Here is a 17,151-nt window from a genome sequence, read left to right as displayed (position 1 = left end):
GCCTTCATTGTGTCCCATAAGTTTTAGTATGTTATGTTTTCATTATCATTCAGTTCTAGAAATTTTACACATTCCTTTTTGATTTCTTCCACAATCCATTCATTATTTAAAAGTATGTTGTTCAGCCTCTAGGAGCTGGCAAAATTTCTGTTGTGTCTCTTGCTAATTTCTAGCTTTAACACATTGTGGTCCAATAAGATGCAGGAATTTATATCAATTTTCCTAAATATATGGAGGCATACTTTATGCCTTAATATATGGTCCATTTTGGAGAAGGTTCTGTGCACTGCTGAGAAGAATTTATGGGGCGGAATGTTGTGTAGGTGTCTTTTAGGTCCACGTGAACCATGGTGTTGCTGAACTCTACTCTTTCCCTGCTCATCTTCTGCTTGGATGATGTCTATTGATGACAATGGGATATTAAAGCCCCTAATATGATGGTATTGGGTTTATTTCTGGTTTGTTGTCAAGTAGGTTTTGTTTTATTAACTGTGGTGTACCTGTGTTTGGTGCATATAGATTTATGACTGTGATATCCTCTTTTTGGAGTAAAAAAACGGCCTTCATTGTCCTTTTTTTTATTACTTTTGGTTCAAAGTAAATTTTATCATATATTAACATAGCCACACCCACTTGTTACTTATTTCCATATGCTTGGAAAATACATTTTCTATTGCTTCACCCTGAGGAGGCATCTATCCCTAGTGGTGAGGTGGGTTTCTTAAAAACAGCAGATAGATATGATGGAGAATGGAATTTCAAATGGGAAAGTGTGGGGGTGGGAAGGGAGGGAATTACAATGGGATATATTTTATAATCATAGAAAATGTTAATAAAAATTTTAAAAAAATTAAAATTAAAATTAAAAAAACAGCAGATAGAAGGGTCTATTTTTTCTAATCCATACTGCTAACTTGTATCTTTTGATAGATGAGTTAAGATCATTAATACTTCAGGGTACAACTGTGACATTTGAGTTAATCCCTGCCATGTTGGAAGCTTTATGAGGTGTAGTGCTTTCTTGGGCTTTGTACATTTTTTTAAAATATTTTTGTTCATTTACTTATTTGAGAGCGAACAGACAGAGAGAGAAAGAGGCAGACAGAGAGAATGGGCATTCCAGGGCCTCTAGCCACAGACGCATGTGCCCCCTTGTGCATCTGGCTAATGTGGGTCCTAGAGAATAGAGACTTAAACCAGGGTCTTTAGGCTTCACAAGCAAGCACTTAACCGCCAAGCCATCTCTCCAGCCTGGCTTTGTATGTTTTTGATCCTGCTCTCATTGTGGTTATCATGATCTTCCTCTTGTTGGTTCTTGAGAATGGTTGTTTCATTCTTCTGTGTAGAGTATTCCCTGAAATATTCTCTGTAGGTTTGGATTTATGTTCATATAATCATAGAGCTGGCTTTTATCATGGAAAGCTTTCCTTTCACCATCTATTATGAGGGATACTGTAATGGTTAAAATTGTGTCAACTTGATCTGTTTAGGAATCCACAGACATTCCTCCTAAGTGGGTCTATGAATTGCTTCCAGGAAGGATTAACTAAAGGAGGAATCCTTCCTCCAGGGTAAGCCCTTCTCCCAGAGTTGATGGCCCCTCTGGGAATGGGGGCTTTATCTAAGGAAGCTCTGGGAAGGAAAGTATCCCCTCCTCCCACCTGGCTGTAAGTACTGCTTGCTGCTTGCTGCCTTCCAGTGTGTTCAAAGACCAGTGTGGACTGAAGAGCAACATCTCTCCAGGACACCCCCAGGCCTTCAGTGCCAGATTGGGACTGCTGAGGCATCCAGCCTCATGGATTGAGCAGCTACCAGGTTCCTTGACTCTCAGGTCTATAACCTACTATCATTGGACTTCCATAAGCTAATATAATAAATTCCCTTTTAATGCAATTTTTTCTATTGGTTCTGTTCCTCTATAGAAACCTGACTAATACAGATATTTTCTCTGGATACAGTAGTTAAGTTTGGAAGTCATAATTTTTTAGAACTTCAAGTGCTCCATTCCAGGCCCTTCTTGCTTTCAGAGTTTCCAATGAGAAATCCAAGGTAATTCTGACAGAATTGCCTTTGTCTGTAACAAGTTGTTTCTCCTTTGATGCTTTTAGTACACTCACTTTGTTTTCATTGTTTAGAGTTTTAAAAATGATGCGCCTTGGAGAGTTTCCTCTTTGATCCAGTCTGTCTGAGGTTCTGGGAGCTTCTTGTATCTGGATGAGTATCTCTTTTGAGAGGAAGGGGAAAGTTTTCTTCAATACTTTTATTGAATATGTTCTCCATGCCTTTTGCCTAAGTTTCTTCCCCTTCTGGTATACCCATATTCCAGATCTTTCATCATTTTAGGCTATTGCACATTTCCCTCATGTTCTGTTCACACAATTTTTTGAACTTAGCAGTTTTTTGGATACCTGAACAGGATTTATTATTATTTTGTCCTTCTTCTAGCTCTGAGGTTCTGTCTGACGCAAGATTAACTCTATTAGTGAAGGTTTCTAGAGAGGCTTTTACAAACTCTACTGTTTGTATCTTCTGTTGTCTTTTTCTGCATAGTATCCATCTGTTTGTTAGTTCCAATTTCAGGCCATCTTTTTTTCTTCATGCTTCTTAGAATTCATTCTTGCATTTACTTTGTCTTTATTAACATTAACCAGCTGGTTACAAAGATCCTCTATTTTTTGGCTCACCTTTTATTTATTTATCTCTTAAAAAAAAAAAAGCTCTCTCTGGTTTTCATCAATTAAGTTAAGGCTAGTGAAGAAAGCTGTGTGTATTTCATTTATGCAATTGTTGGTTTTATAGTCATTTGCTTCTGTTCAACAATTTGCTTGGTCAGGTCACATAGCTTATTGTGCTTCCATTTTGGGATTCTATTTCTGTTGATACCTCTATGTTTTCATTGGAGACTTCCATTTTGGGACTAGGCAAACTTGTTAGAGATCTCTCAGTTTGTTGTCTTGTGTGGGGGAGATCTACCCACCTCAGAATGAAAACCTTATTTAAGTAAGGAGGAAGCTAGAATTTTCCCTCATAGTATCTTCAGCGAATGTTCTGTTTTGTGCTTCAAGGAGATAGGAGTTTGATGACTTTGTATCCATAGATATGCAGGTTGTGGAGGGTGCAAGTTCAGCAGCAGCTCTGGGCTGGTGATTGATGCCAAAGTTATGGTTGGAAATCTGGAATCTCTTCAGCCTATCACAGCTGTGCCTTGCTTGTGGTGCTTAAGTGCTGTAGCACTTGCAGCTGGTCTCCTACTGTACCCAGATAGGCAGGTTACAGATGACTCACTGGTTCCCCCTGGCAGGTGGTTGCCAGATATACCTGTGTTCCCCTTCTGAGGCTGAGGTAGTGCCACAAGTAGTTACTGGGAGGAGCCAGAGTGGTGAGGAGGTGGTGGGGGTTGCTGGGCTACACAGACTAGGCAGAACCAGGGAGTTGGCTGGTGTGGAAGTATTGGTGTGTGGTAGTGGCCAGAAATCAGAAGAGGAAATCTGTAGTTGGTGGAGGTGTGCTGGGCACCTGAAGGCTACTAGAAGGTTTGCACGACCCAACAGTACTCGGTATGATATTGATTATGGAGGAGCCACAGGGGCTCCTGAGAGGACTTCAAAATGTATACATGACCCAAGTGTGCATTCAAGCAGTGGAACATGGGGGACAGGGCACGGGTAGTATGTGGTGTGATGGACTAATGAGGTCACAAGTATGGACTGCATGGGGAGTGTACTACTGAAGTGCATGCTTGGACAGCATGGGTTGTAGCACCTATAAAAGCTGCTGGGAGTATAGGAAACCCAAGGGTAGGTTTGGGTGGTACAGGGTGTGGGGGAATAAGAGTGGCGTACTTGCAGGAGTGTGTGCACTGGTATGACCCAAGAGCATGTGCTGGGGATTCAGGATGTGGAGTTAAGCAGGCACCTGGTGTGACAGGCTTATTGGGGCATGCAGGCTGTGTGGGACATGTGGCAAGAGGTGTAGGGATCTGTGCATGGGGGCAGTGAGACAGGGGTGCATGTGTGGGCTTCAGGGGAAGCACAAAGTGGTGGTGGGGGAGACACGGGGGCACATTCAAGGGCACCCAGGCAGTATGGGGTATGAGGAACCAACACACAGAGGTGGTGAGACAGGGGCATGGCCAGGCTTCAGGGGAGACTGGAGTCCTTGGGGCACACCCAACGGCACCTGTGGGTTGCATGGGCAGCGGGAGACCAGGGCATGGGGCAGGGAGACAGAGCTGTGCTATGGAGTGAGGGGTTGGAGAAACCAAAAGGTCTAGTGGCCTACTTGAGAATGTGAGAATCAGCACGTTCTGGACTGTGCACCCCCTGCCCGCTCAGTGGAGGTCCACTAAGACATACTTGTATTGAAGCCCCACAGTTCTTGCCTGAAGTTACCCCATGTGCTCTATCATGGTTAGCAGTCCTTCATCTTGACTAAGACTACAGAAGCCAATGTTTTGAATTTTAGTGAAATATTGGAAAGGTAAATTTGAAGAAAATTCCAGAATAGGCAAGACTGGACATGTGTGTAATAATGGTTGAAAGTGGTGGTTTGCTTGTTTGTGACAAGGCTTCACTCTATAGCCCAGGCTGCCCTAGAACTCACTCTGTAGTCAGGCTAGCCTCAAATTCATAGCAATCCTTCTGCCTCAGCCACATGAGTGCAGCCCCACAGCTGCAGGTATGAGCTACTAGACTTAGCTGACAGTGATATGCAATGCTGAGCACATGGGAAAGATATATTTTTCTTGGATCTGTACAAAGTGAAGCCAATGCCTAAGTCTATCTTGTATAATGCCTTGGAGTCTTTCTTTTTATCTTAAAAAGTAATAAAATAACAATGAGGTACCATGCTCAGTTTTATTTGCTATCTATGCTCATGATAGTTAAAAATACTTTGAGATAATGGTGAATGAAACTATATGTAGTTAAATGATATAAAACTACCCTATGTGTTGTTCATTGACCAATGCCATCTTGCAAAGCTAACAATGTCACAACCAGATACCAACATGCATACAGTCAAGGATCAGAACATTCCCAACATCACACACATACTTGCAATGCCCTTTTCTAATGAAGCTCACATACCTACAGCCTATACCCCTCTTTAAGCTAACCCCAATAACCATAAATCTGTGTTCCTGGTCTATGGCTTTCTTGTTGCAGGAACCTTAAACACATGAGATCATACAGCACATAACTTCTGGCATTTAACCTGCTCATTCAGCATAACTAGAGAGCTTCATCCAGGTTGTGGTGTAAGTTACTAGTTAGTGCCTTTCTATACTGAGCAATAGCCCATTGTATCCAAATCCATTTTATGCGACTGAAATATAATACCCAAGGCTAGTAAGTTATAAAGAACAGAGACATATTTGTTTCTGTTCTGGAGCTACAAAGTCGAAGATTGAGAGTCCTGAGCTTCCAAGGGCTTTTGTGCTGCATTGGTCCATGGTGGAAGGTCAAGAACATCTGTGTGCCTGACAGAGGACTAGTCCTCTTATCAGGAACCGACTCCCCAGCAACCAACCCACTACTCTGATGGGGCATTAATCTGTTCAGGAAGTAATTGCATATTTTATTCCATTAGAGAAGCTACCAAACTGTTTTGTAAAGATGTCATACCAGTGATGGCAGCTCATGATTGTAATCTTGGTATGTGGGAGGATTGCCATGAGTTTGGGGACAGCCTGGGCTAGAGTACCTCAACCAGCCAGGGCTAGATGACAACTGTGTCAAAGAAAACTGACCACACTAGTTTCATTCTCTCGAACAATACATGGGTGGTCTAGTTGCCTTGAACCATTAGCAGTATTATGAGTTAGCACTGGTTTTTATTTTGGTATGAAATTCCTATTTGTGGCATCTTATTACAACTCGAGAAATTTCAAGGCTAGGAAGAGGGCTAAAGGCACTTGCTTGTAAAACCTACCAACCTGAGTTCAATTCCCAAGTACCCATGTAAAGCTGGATGCAAAGTAACACATGTATATGAGACCCCCAATGTACCTACAACAATGGGATATAAAGCCAGGAGAATCCAAAGCTTGCTTGTACTCTGTGTTCATTTGCAGCAGCAAATGTCTCAAATGTTTCAAAGATGGAACACAGACACATCAAAGTTGTCCTCTATACTCATTCCATGGCACATGTGTACATACGTGCATGCACACACACATGCTCATGCATGTACACATGCAATTTGTTAATAAAAGAAGTTTCAGACTTGGGTGCATTTTGGATATCAAATATTTGGATCAGGATGCTCAATCTATATCACATAACATTGCATCCATCCCCCTAATTTAACACTTACTGTTTTCTGCATTCTTTTAACCATCTCTTTATTCCCTTATAGAGAAAATATAAGATGTCTCCCCATTTCCCTTTTAAGAAATTGACAATAGCATCCTCTGAACTTTATCTAAGTCAGATCATGTTAGATCTGCCACATATGTACAAATGGTTCAAAGGCACTTCCAAAATGGTCACAGGCAGAAAACATAGCAGAGCACTGTAAACAGAGCACTGTACCTAAGGGGGAAGGTGAAAGGAGTCATCTCTTATATGTTGCATCAGGTGATAGGAAAGGCAGGTAGAATCATGCACACAGGCATGTCAGGTCATCCTTCTGAGTGTGTGCACATGTATGTGTGGGTTCACAAGCATATGTGCATGTGAAGGTCAGAGGCCAGTCTGCATTCCTCAGGTGCTGTCTATCTTGGTTTTGAGACAGAGTCGCTTACTGGCCTAGAGCTCACCAGGTAGCCTAGACTGGCTAATCAGCACGTTTCAAGGATCCCAAACCTGGTATTACAGGCACATCACCTTGCCAGACATTTTTACGTGGGTTCTGGAGTCATACTTAGATCTTCATGCTTGTGGGGCAAGCACTTTACCAATTGAGTTATCTTCCCGGTTTGTGCCAGGTCATTTTTAGCAGCATCTTGTGGAACTCTCTGTAGTAATTATCAATACCCCTGTTGGCCTGAAAGTCTGTATGTAGCTCAGACCTCTTAGCATCCAAGATTGGATCTGTCCTTCATCAGTTGTATCATTTAATGTTGGAGAAAATGGTAAATGAATAGAGATAAAGCAATGTTTCCTTCTTGTGTATATTTTTTGAAGTTTCACTCTGCATTGTTTATCAGGCTTATGTTGTCAAAATCAGCCAAAACTATTTTTGAGTAGATTAAGTCCATATTAACACTAAATAACCTGAAAATTAAGTTTGGGAAAGTCAGTACTCTAGTTGATATTGACATACAACACCCCACTAGAGGCACTGTTTCCAGGTTATCTGCTAAAACATGATTTTCATCACATCATACTATGGTGTGGAGGTTGGGAGGTTAAAAAAGTGATTTGATTTTTTTTCCCATAGAACTGGCATTATGCTAAACTCTCAAATTACAAAAACACCAGCCTAAGAATTGGCCTAGTAATATGGATCAAAAGTATGCTTCTGTTGTTGTCCTGTGACTTACAAGGTAAAATAAGCTGACTCTGGATGTTTGGGCTGTTTTTTTTTTTCTTTGATTTCTTTTCCATTTCTGAACACATCCAACAAACTCAGGATAATTCTATTCCTATGTTTCTGTCATAGTAAGTGATTTTTCTCCCTCTCATATCTTTTTTCTTATTTTGCTACCACAGGGTTCCATTTCCCAGAGGAACCGTACATTTCAACAGCCAGGGAAAGTGCCTGGATGCTCAAGGTAAGGCTTTATGTAAATTATTTCTCATGACTCCTTGTTTGTAGATCAGATAAGAGTAGATGCTATTCCATTGTTAGTAGTAAACTTGTTTTCAAAATTCCATTTCACAAGTAAAACAAATATTCGAGTAAACATGCACCACTGGAACACTTTTTCACACAGTTCCACTTCCAAATGTACTAACAGCTAAATAACTGCATTTCCTCTAAAACGCTAAAGCCAATTGAAGTTGAGATTTGGATATCTTATCAGTAGTAAGAGAAGGTGAGGGGAGACTATCAAGACATAGTCAACATGATTTAATGACATTTGTAGTTGTGAATAACTAGGGGAGAGAGAGAAGACAGGATGAGGAGACTATGAGAATGCATGCATATTTTGTGACAAAGACCCAGTTTGGAGTTCGTCCTTGAGACACAATCATTTTTATCTTCAGTTATTTCCCATTGGTACCCTAAACGTAGGCCTAATAGTGCATTCAAAGTTTACCTCCAGAGGCTCCCTAGAACAAAGGAACAATTAACTAAAATTCCACCAGATGGCAATATTTGGAGAGTCATTGCAAAAGATTCAAACGTACGAGCTACAGTCATTGCTGAGGAGAATAATCTCTTGAAGTATAGCATCCTGGATTCATCAGAAGTATTCTAATGATCTTTTGTTTTGTTCCTTTTCCCCTGGGAGCATTTTTAAAATCACTTTTTAAACATATATATGATTGTGTTGTTTTCTTGTACCATTTTAAATTCTAGGATGCTAAACTTAGAACCATCACCTTTAAATTATTCTCCAGAAGGAATTAATGAGCATTACAGGCTCAACTCTGGACAATATGACACATTTGCTTTAGTGTCTCATGGTGGGACATACTAAGGAGTGGTTATTAGGAAAAACCCAAAGCTCTTCCTCTAGAGATTAGTTTGTTAAAAGGTCAGAGGTAGTAGGATCACTGTGAGCTTGAGGCCTGCCTGAGACTACATAATGAATTAGAGCAAGACCCTACCTTGAAAAACAAAACAAAACAAAAAGGCATATTGGTGATAAACTGAGAGAGTTTTGTAGATACAAAATTCTGATATGCATTGGTTTAGAATAATCAAGGGCCATTTAGATGAAGGGAGTTAGTCTTCTCTTTTTATGCTCATTGACTGTAGATCTTACCCCTGAGTGTTCTCCCAGCAGCCAGGGCCAAATGGAGATCTGGTCCCTCTGAGTGTTGTCCCAGCAGCTAACTCCCCAGGGCCAAAAGGTAGGCTTTAAGGGCAGAGCTGGGCCTGAGGGTGAGAAGACAACTAAGGGCCATTGAAATAGAACAAACCAAGAACAGAATACACCTGAGCTCTCCCTGTGTATCCAGAATCAGTTGAGTAGGTACTGGATGCCTTCTAAAAATTAACATGACATCCCTGGCCATCTGCCTGAGCTATCTGGGGTAATGCTGGATAACTACCAATGCCCTGGAGTACAGTCTAGTTAGTACCTCTTGTACCCTCAAAAGTGTCTCCACTGATAGTAAGTCATATCACCACCCAATATTCCAGACATATGTGATTGAAGAAAAATAATAGAAAAATGACTCATGATGTAAATGGAGCATGTCTTTCTAAATCTTCTATCTGGGATTATGAGACAAATGCTTTAATTTTTTTAAGGAGTCAAATAGTGTTTTATATCTTTTGGGCCAAACAGTTTCTGTTACACTCTTAGGGTGGATATGTGGCTCAGTGGTAGAATGCTTGCAAAACATTCAGATATTTTTTGACTGGGGCTGTTCAACTTATATTGAAAGTTTGCTTGAATGGAAAATTATTGTTGAATACTCATGGCAATGGAGTAGAAAAGAAGAGAGACCCAATGAGAAAGTGCTCACCCATTCCTCTCCTCTCTACATGTCCCTTCTGAGTTCCAACTTCCTTTCCTCCACCCTCACAGAATCTAGTACAGATTGAATACTCCTTACCTGGAAGGCTTTGGACCCTCTTGTTTTGAATTCTGTTTTGTGGGTTTTATTTTCTAGATTTTGGAATATTTGCATACTCCATAAAGTAACTTTAGGATAGGATCCAAGGTATAAATGCATAATTCTTTTATGCTTCTATATTTTGTGTACACTTTATATACATCTTACAGGTACTGTTATACAGTATTTTAGTGCACATGCATCATGACTATGACCTGTCATGAGGTCAGGTTTAGGATTTTCCAAGGGTGGTATCATGTCCTTGATAAAAAAGTTTTCAACTTTGAAACATTCAGATTTTGGATTTTTGATTCAGGCTGCTCTGTATTGATAGTTTGCTTAATTGTATTAGCTTCATTTCTCATTGATATGAAAAAGCACCTGACAGAAGCAACTGAGGGGGAAGGACTTATTTTGGCTAGTGGTTTGAGAGAATCGTAGCCAATCACGGTGGGGGTGGCATGGTAGTGGGAGTTACTCACAGCTGTGGCAGCTGGAACATGAGGTTTCCTGCACACATGTTGGTAGACCAAGAAGGAGAGAGAGCTAAATAAAGAGGACCAGCTATAAAAACCTCAAGATCTGCCCTGCAGTGACCCATTCCCTCTGGCTAGACCCCACAACTGACCTAAAACAGTGCCACAAATTGGGGATCATGATTTCTCACACATGAGGCCATAAGAGGCATTTTGTATACAAACCATACCAGGAATCCCATCACCAATTGACGAGTCCCTGAGATTTTTTTTTTTTTTTTTCTGAATCTGGCTGCTTGCTTCTCACATACATCTGGGCACCATGTACAGTGCATCTAAACTTCATACATTGTGACATGTTAAGGAATTACTTGAGTCCTAGAGTTAAATGTTGAAGTAACTAGCTGGCCAGTAGGAAGATTATTTTTATGTTTCAGTACTCATTAGAAATATATGTTGTCTATTCAAAATTTTACATGTGCATATGTGTATGCAGATCCGCATACGTGTATGCAGATGTTTGTGCATGTAGAAGCCAAGGTCTCTCACTTGAGCCCAGAACTCACTGATTCAGCTAGTCTAGCTAGCCAGCTTGCCTGGGGTTTCCCATGTTGTTGCCTCCAACGGAAGCACTGGTGTGACAGGTAGGCTGCCAAACACACCCAGCATTTACATGAGTAGTGGGGATCGAACTCAGGTCTGCAAATTTGTATAGCAAGCACTTTACCCACTGAGTCACCTTCCCAGCTCCTTCACCAAATTTTTAATCTAAAACTAAAGAATTACTATAATAAAGTTAATAGGAAATCTGGAAAGGAAATCATCCATAACACAGCAGACCAAATTAACTACTTTTGTGGTTTTTAAAAATATTTTTATTTATGTACTTAAGAGAAAGAGAGGGTGAGAGACAGAGTATTGACACACCAGGGCCTATTGCCACTGCAAGTGAATTCAGATGCATCACCACTTAATGTGTCTGGCTTTACATGGATACTGGGAAAATTACATGGATACTGGGGAATCAAACCCAGACCAGCAGCCTTTGCCAGCAAGTGCCTTTAAACACTGACCAATCTCTCCAGCCCTATTTTAGTATTTTTGCGTATTTACTTTTCCATAAACATCCCTGTTTATCCACAGTAGATGTCATAATTCATGTGAACTTTAGATTTTCCTTATATTATCACAAGCTTCTTTTAGGGGTCATAAGTCATGGGAGAAGTATTTTAGAATAGTAAAATAATATTATGTCAGTGTGCCATAGCATGTACTTTAATTCTTACTATTTTCCTTTTTTTTTTCAGTGTTCTATGCAGACTTTGTTGTAGTTTTTGGTTCATATTCCCCTAGGGATAGAATCCCAAAAGTAGACTCTTATTCGGGAATATGACCATCTGTTATAAATTTGAATCCAACTTGCCATACTTTTACCAAAAGGAATAGTTTGGAAACAAGCAGTTTGAGGATACTAGGTTAACCATAACTTTACATGTTAAAAGCATTTAATTTGTCAAGTAATATTAATTATTTTGACACATGTATATATGGGTGAATGATGTGATTATTACACATTTATTGCATGCCTCATATGAATGAAGTTACCATGCCAACTTATTGTCATGGTTCAGCTCAGATGCCATCTACACACATCCTCAAGCTTCCACAGTACTTTATATTTCACCTACATTGAATCTCATTTTCTATATTTTATTCTAGACACTTATGCATGTATCTTAGCTATCAAATAAAGTCAAACTCTTAGACACCATCTTTTACTAGCCATTGAAATTCTATAATACCTCATTCAAATGTCAGCCAAGCTTGACAAATTGCTGGTAACCAGTGGAAGTTTATGGGACAAATGGCAAATATCACCCATAAACCTCCACTGGTTGCTAGCCATTTACTAGCTCCATGACATCTGTTGGTGATTGAAGGTAAATAAACTGAACTTTAGCATAGACTTCCTAATGAAGCAGAGAATCATAAAACCTGTAAGTACATAGAGTGGGATAGCTTGCCTGCTAGGAAATAGAGGGGGCAGGGTAAAGAGGTTTCCACTGGAAGGAAGCCCTTCTGAGGTTCTCTTTTGGCCATCTTCCTTATCAGTCACTGAGTCAGAATCCAGAGGCTATCTGCTTCTGGAATTTTGAAGGCTGTTATACTTGCATTTTACTGATCAGCACTCCCATTGGTGTTAGCTGACATTGGTCATGAGTACCTTATTAAGAAAGTGTGGTCCTGACCTGAAGGCATGGTGGTACACACCTTTAATCCCAGCATTCAGGAGGCAGAGATAGGAGAATTGCTGTGAGTGCAAGGTCACCCTAAGACTACATAGTGAATTCCAGGTCAGCCTTGGCTAGACAGAGACCCTACCTCAAAAAAAAAAAAAAAAGGTGGTCCTGGTGTGGTGTGTCTCCTTTAAGCCCAGCACTTGGGAGTTTGAGGTTCAAGGATCACAATGAGTTTGAAGCCAGCCTGAGACTACATAGTAAATTCTAGGTCAGTAAGCTCCTACCTCAAATTAAAAAAAAAAAAAAAGCATGGACCTTAGATGTGAGGTCAACAAGACCTACAGTCATGGACCTCATCATATGATGACTAAGAATTGTAAAGTCTCTTGTGTTTTGTGTTTTATGTGGCTAGACCAACTCTCCATGGCAATCTAATCCAACTCATGTATTTTACAGATGGACATCTTGGGTGAGAGCCCAAGATCTTGGGTGTTTTGCCTAAGGCCAGACAGTCAGTACCATCTAATTTTGCTTCCAATTGTTCTGTGCTCACTGTTTTCAGTTTTTTTTGGCCTCTGCTGTATCATATAGGTAATAAGAACTACAAAGAAGATAAGCCTAAGCAATGACATGCATTTTACCCAGCTTGCACCACAGAACTTTTTTGTGCACATGTGTGGATGTATACTGATATGTATGTGGGTACATGTGTGAGTGAAGGTGCATATGCATGTGTTCATGCCTGTGTGGAGGCCAAAAGATAACCTTGAGTGTCATTTATCCATTGGCATACATTTTATTTATTTTATGGCATATATTTTATTTATAGAGTCTCTCACTGACCTGGAGCTCACCAAATAGGCTAGACTGGCTGGGCAATGAGTCTCTGCCTCCTCACAGTGGAATTTCAAGCCTGTGTCACCACATCCAGCACCTAGAAGCTCAAAGATCTGGGTTCAAGGGTTCTCTGGGAACCTGGAGACCCTGTGTTAAGGGGCTCCCTGGGAGCTCTGCCAGAAAAGGGCCCTCATGACAGAGGTGGGTGCCAGGTGTCCACATATGTAAGTGGGGGCTGTACTCTGTACTTATATGACTTACTGAGAAAGGAAGCACTGTAAGTATTAGGGCAGTGGTCAGAAGCTCAGAGTTGCAGTCCAGGAGGGTATGCAAGTATTTTGGATCTGACTGCTAAGAAAGGTGTGATGTATAGGTTTGGGAGTCAGAGCATTCAAACAAAGAGATGAAGATAAATAAGGTTGCCCAAGACAAGTAAGGATGATAAAAGAAAGTCCACAGTAGAATATTGAAGGCCACTAATGTTTTAGAGGAAGAGAATACTCATGACCACATTGTTCACCAAAGTCCCAAGGAAGTGGAAGCAATCCAAGTATCCATGGACAGATGGATATATGAGTAAAATATGGCATCCACATACAATGGAATAATATTTGGCCTGAAACAGAATGAAAATTGGGGGCTAGAGAGATTGCTTAGCGGTTAAGGCATTTTCTGCCAAAGCCAAAGGACCTAGGTTTGACTCCCTAGTGCCCACATACAGCCAGATGCACAAAGTGGTGCATGCCCTGGGAATTGGTTTGCATCAGCTAGAGGCCCTGGCGCACCCATTCTATCTTTCTCTTTTATATCTATCTTCTTGCAAATAAATAAATGAATAAATATATCAAAATTTTGACATATATCACACTATGGTTGGAAGCTGACAATAGTATGCCAAGAAGATAATCCAGTCCCTTCTAATTATATGAGCTACCTAGAGTAGTCAAAATTATATAAATGGAAAGTAGAATGGTGAGGGGCTGGGAGTAGAGAGTATAGAGATTAAAGTTTAATGAGTATAATTTCATTTCAGGAAATTAAAAAACTCAAGAACTGGATGATGACAATGATTGTTCCTGTGAATTTACCCAATACCATGAAGCTAAACCTAAAATTTATTAATAAATATTGTCAGATTTTCATTTTGCCACAATTTGAGAGTGAGATAGAGTCGGACAGGGAAAAAGGGAGAGAAATGGGGAGAGACTGATAAAGATTAACTAGAAATAGGAAAAAGGCCAGAACCAAACATGCTTTCATGAAAACTGAAGAAAAACAGTATTGTAAGAATAAGCAAAAGGTCATTAAGTCCATTTGGTCCTCTGAGGTTGGTGATTACTAAAACATGCTTGTTAGTCCAGTAACAAGAGCTAGTCAGTAATCTTACTTTTTAAATGGCATGATCAGAGTAGAAGCCATGCTCGATGGTGAGTGAGGGAGAAATCAGTATGTGCAGAGGGAAGGTTTAGATAATCCTTAAGATACTTAATTGTAAAGATGAGGACAGCAAGAGTATGGTGTGGGAGAAGGGCCAGTTTGAGATGGAAGAGATTGGAGCTAAGGGAAAGTGAGTACAGAGAGGCATTTGACAAAGTTATAGATCTGGCCTCTGAGAAGGTAGGAAGTAATGGGTGAGAACCACATGCCATTGTGGCAACAATCAAGAAACAGACTGGGAGAGATACCCTTTCGGTATAGGAGTTAGACATTTAGGTTCTGGTCTATGTGCTTAGATAGCTTCTGAGATGCCAGAAGAAAGTGGTGAGCCCCAGGAGAAGGGGAAATTGAACAGTTCTGAAATGATGAATTGCAGCACACCAGCTGGAAAAGCCGAAGGGTGGTCTGGAAGCAGTGAGAGCCTCTTGGTTTTGAAGGATTTGAATTAACAGAGGTGCAGTTCTTCTAGACAGGTCACTTGACTTCTCAGCAGGGCTCAGCAGTCTACATGAGGTGCTTAGATATGGCAGACACAAATACAAAGCTCCTGTTGAGCTGGGGAGAGAGAGGTGGCTCAGCAGTTAAAGGTGCTTGCTTGCAAAGCCTGATGGCCAAGGTTTAGTTCCCTAGTACCCACACAAATCAAGATGCACAAAGGGACCTGTGCCTGGAGTTTTTTTGCAGCAGCAGAAGGCCCTGGTGCACCCATTACCAACCCCTCCACCAACATGGTACTTAATCATGAAGGCAACACATTTACTCTAAAGTTCTAAAATGGCCTTAAGCCTTCTTACCTTTCTGTCATAACAACCAACTTACTGGGTAAAGAGGTGCTGTTTGTCTGGCCTTATGAGGAGATTTATGTTCAGAGATTGTAACTGACTCATCCAAGCATCTGTGGGCTGCAGAGATTTCTACAGACCAGCCTTGACTGATGCATGTAAATAATCTTTGCTCAAGCAGGAGGATTATGAGTTTGAGACCAGTCTGAACTATATAGAAAGATCCTGTTTCCAAAAATTAAATAAATAAACCAAGGCCTGGTGATTAGCTCAGTGGTAGAGTACTTGTCTAGCATGAGCAAAGTCCTGTGTTTGATCCCCAGCACTGTAAAGATAAACAACAAAACTCAATGATTTATTGAGTGGTTTTGTTTATATCACCCACTCACAAACTTATATTGCTTGCCTTGAGAACGTGTGGTACCAGAGGCAACTGAAATTATTTAGCAAACTTTTCATGTATTGTATACCCCTGTAGATTTCTACCTTTTGCACAGAATATTAGGACCCAAGTAAGTAATATTCATTTTTTTAGTGACATAAAAATGTCACTAAAATGACTGGCATTCATACATACGAATTCTATTTCCACATTGGCATGCTATGCGGAAAAAATGCCACTGGTGTCTCATAGCTTGTGTCTATAATAGCTGTATATTTTGAGGCCCTTATCTAAAAAATTGTGCCAAAATATAAACAACACTTTGAACAATTTATTGGTGGTTTTATGTTATACCTCCCACTTACAAACTTATATTGCTTGTCTTGAGAACTTGTGGGTCTAGTCGCAACTGAATCACTTAGCAAACCCTTCATGTATTGCATATGTGTTCCCCTCACCTCATTTTCTGACTTTACTGTTCTGATCTGAGAGTCATTAAAAATAAATGAACTATTGGGATGACTCAGAAGGTATAATAGTGCTGGAAAGAAGTGACAGGAGTACTAAGTAACATCTTGATCACACCTTCCAAGGCTCAGGGTCTAATGCGAAAGAGGTGGCAGAAAGAATGTAAGAACCAAAGGAAGGGTAGGACTCCTTACAACATGCTCCTCCAGACACAAAATGGCCTGCATATCCATGACCTCACCATGCCTGACACGTCCTACACAAGACCATCATAAGAGGAGGAAAAGATCATGACATCGAAATAAAAGAGAGACTGATTAAGATGGGGAAGGGATATGATGGAGAATTGAATTTCAAAGGGGAAAGTGGTGGGGGGGGAGGGTATTACCATGGGATATTTTTTATAATCATGGAAAATGTTAATAAAAATTGAGAAACAAAAAAGTAGACAGGAGCTGGAGAGTTGGCTTAATGGTTAAGATGCTTGCCTGCAATGCCTAAGGACCCAGGTTCAATTTCCCAGAACTCATATAAGCTAGATGCACATGGTGGTGCACGTGTCTGGAGTTTGTTTGCAATGGCCAGAAGAACTGGCATGCCCATTACCCGCCTTCTGTCATAAATAAATAAATAAACAAAAGTAAAATAAATAAATAAATAAATGAACTAATGAATACACATGATAAACCCAGAACTTCAGGGCAGAGCTACTGAACAGAGCTTCCTGTCATGGTGAACATGCTATGTATCTGTGCTATCTTGTTTGGGGGCCACTAGCCACATGTGCCCAGTGAGGATTCCACATGTGCCTCTGAAACCAGCAACTTGCATTTTAGATTGCATTTAATTGTA

General features: G+C 40.5%; 1 protein-coding gene across 1 annotated transcript in view; it reads left to right on the top strand.

The window, feature by feature from the left end:
- Mapre2 (microtubule associated protein RP/EB family member 2) overlaps positions 1-17,151 on the top strand; it is a 164,358-nt gene that overhangs the window by 27,424 nt on the left and 119,783 nt on the right. The window contains exon 2 of the mRNA XM_045134989.1: positions 7,656-7,717. The gene's annotated coding sequence lies outside the window, so the exon portion shown is untranslated. The remainder of the gene's footprint in view (positions 1-7,655; positions 7,718-17,151) is intronic.

The sequence above is a fragment of the Jaculus jaculus genome, chromosome 15, assembly GCF_020740685.1.
Source record: "Jaculus jaculus isolate mJacJac1 chromosome 15, mJacJac1.mat.Y.cur, whole genome shotgun sequence".
Classification (NCBI taxonomy): Eukaryota; Metazoa; Chordata; class Mammalia; order Rodentia; family Dipodidae; genus Jaculus; species Jaculus jaculus.
Note: the sequence above shows the minus strand (reverse complement) of the source record. Positions and strands in the feature narration are given on the sequence as shown.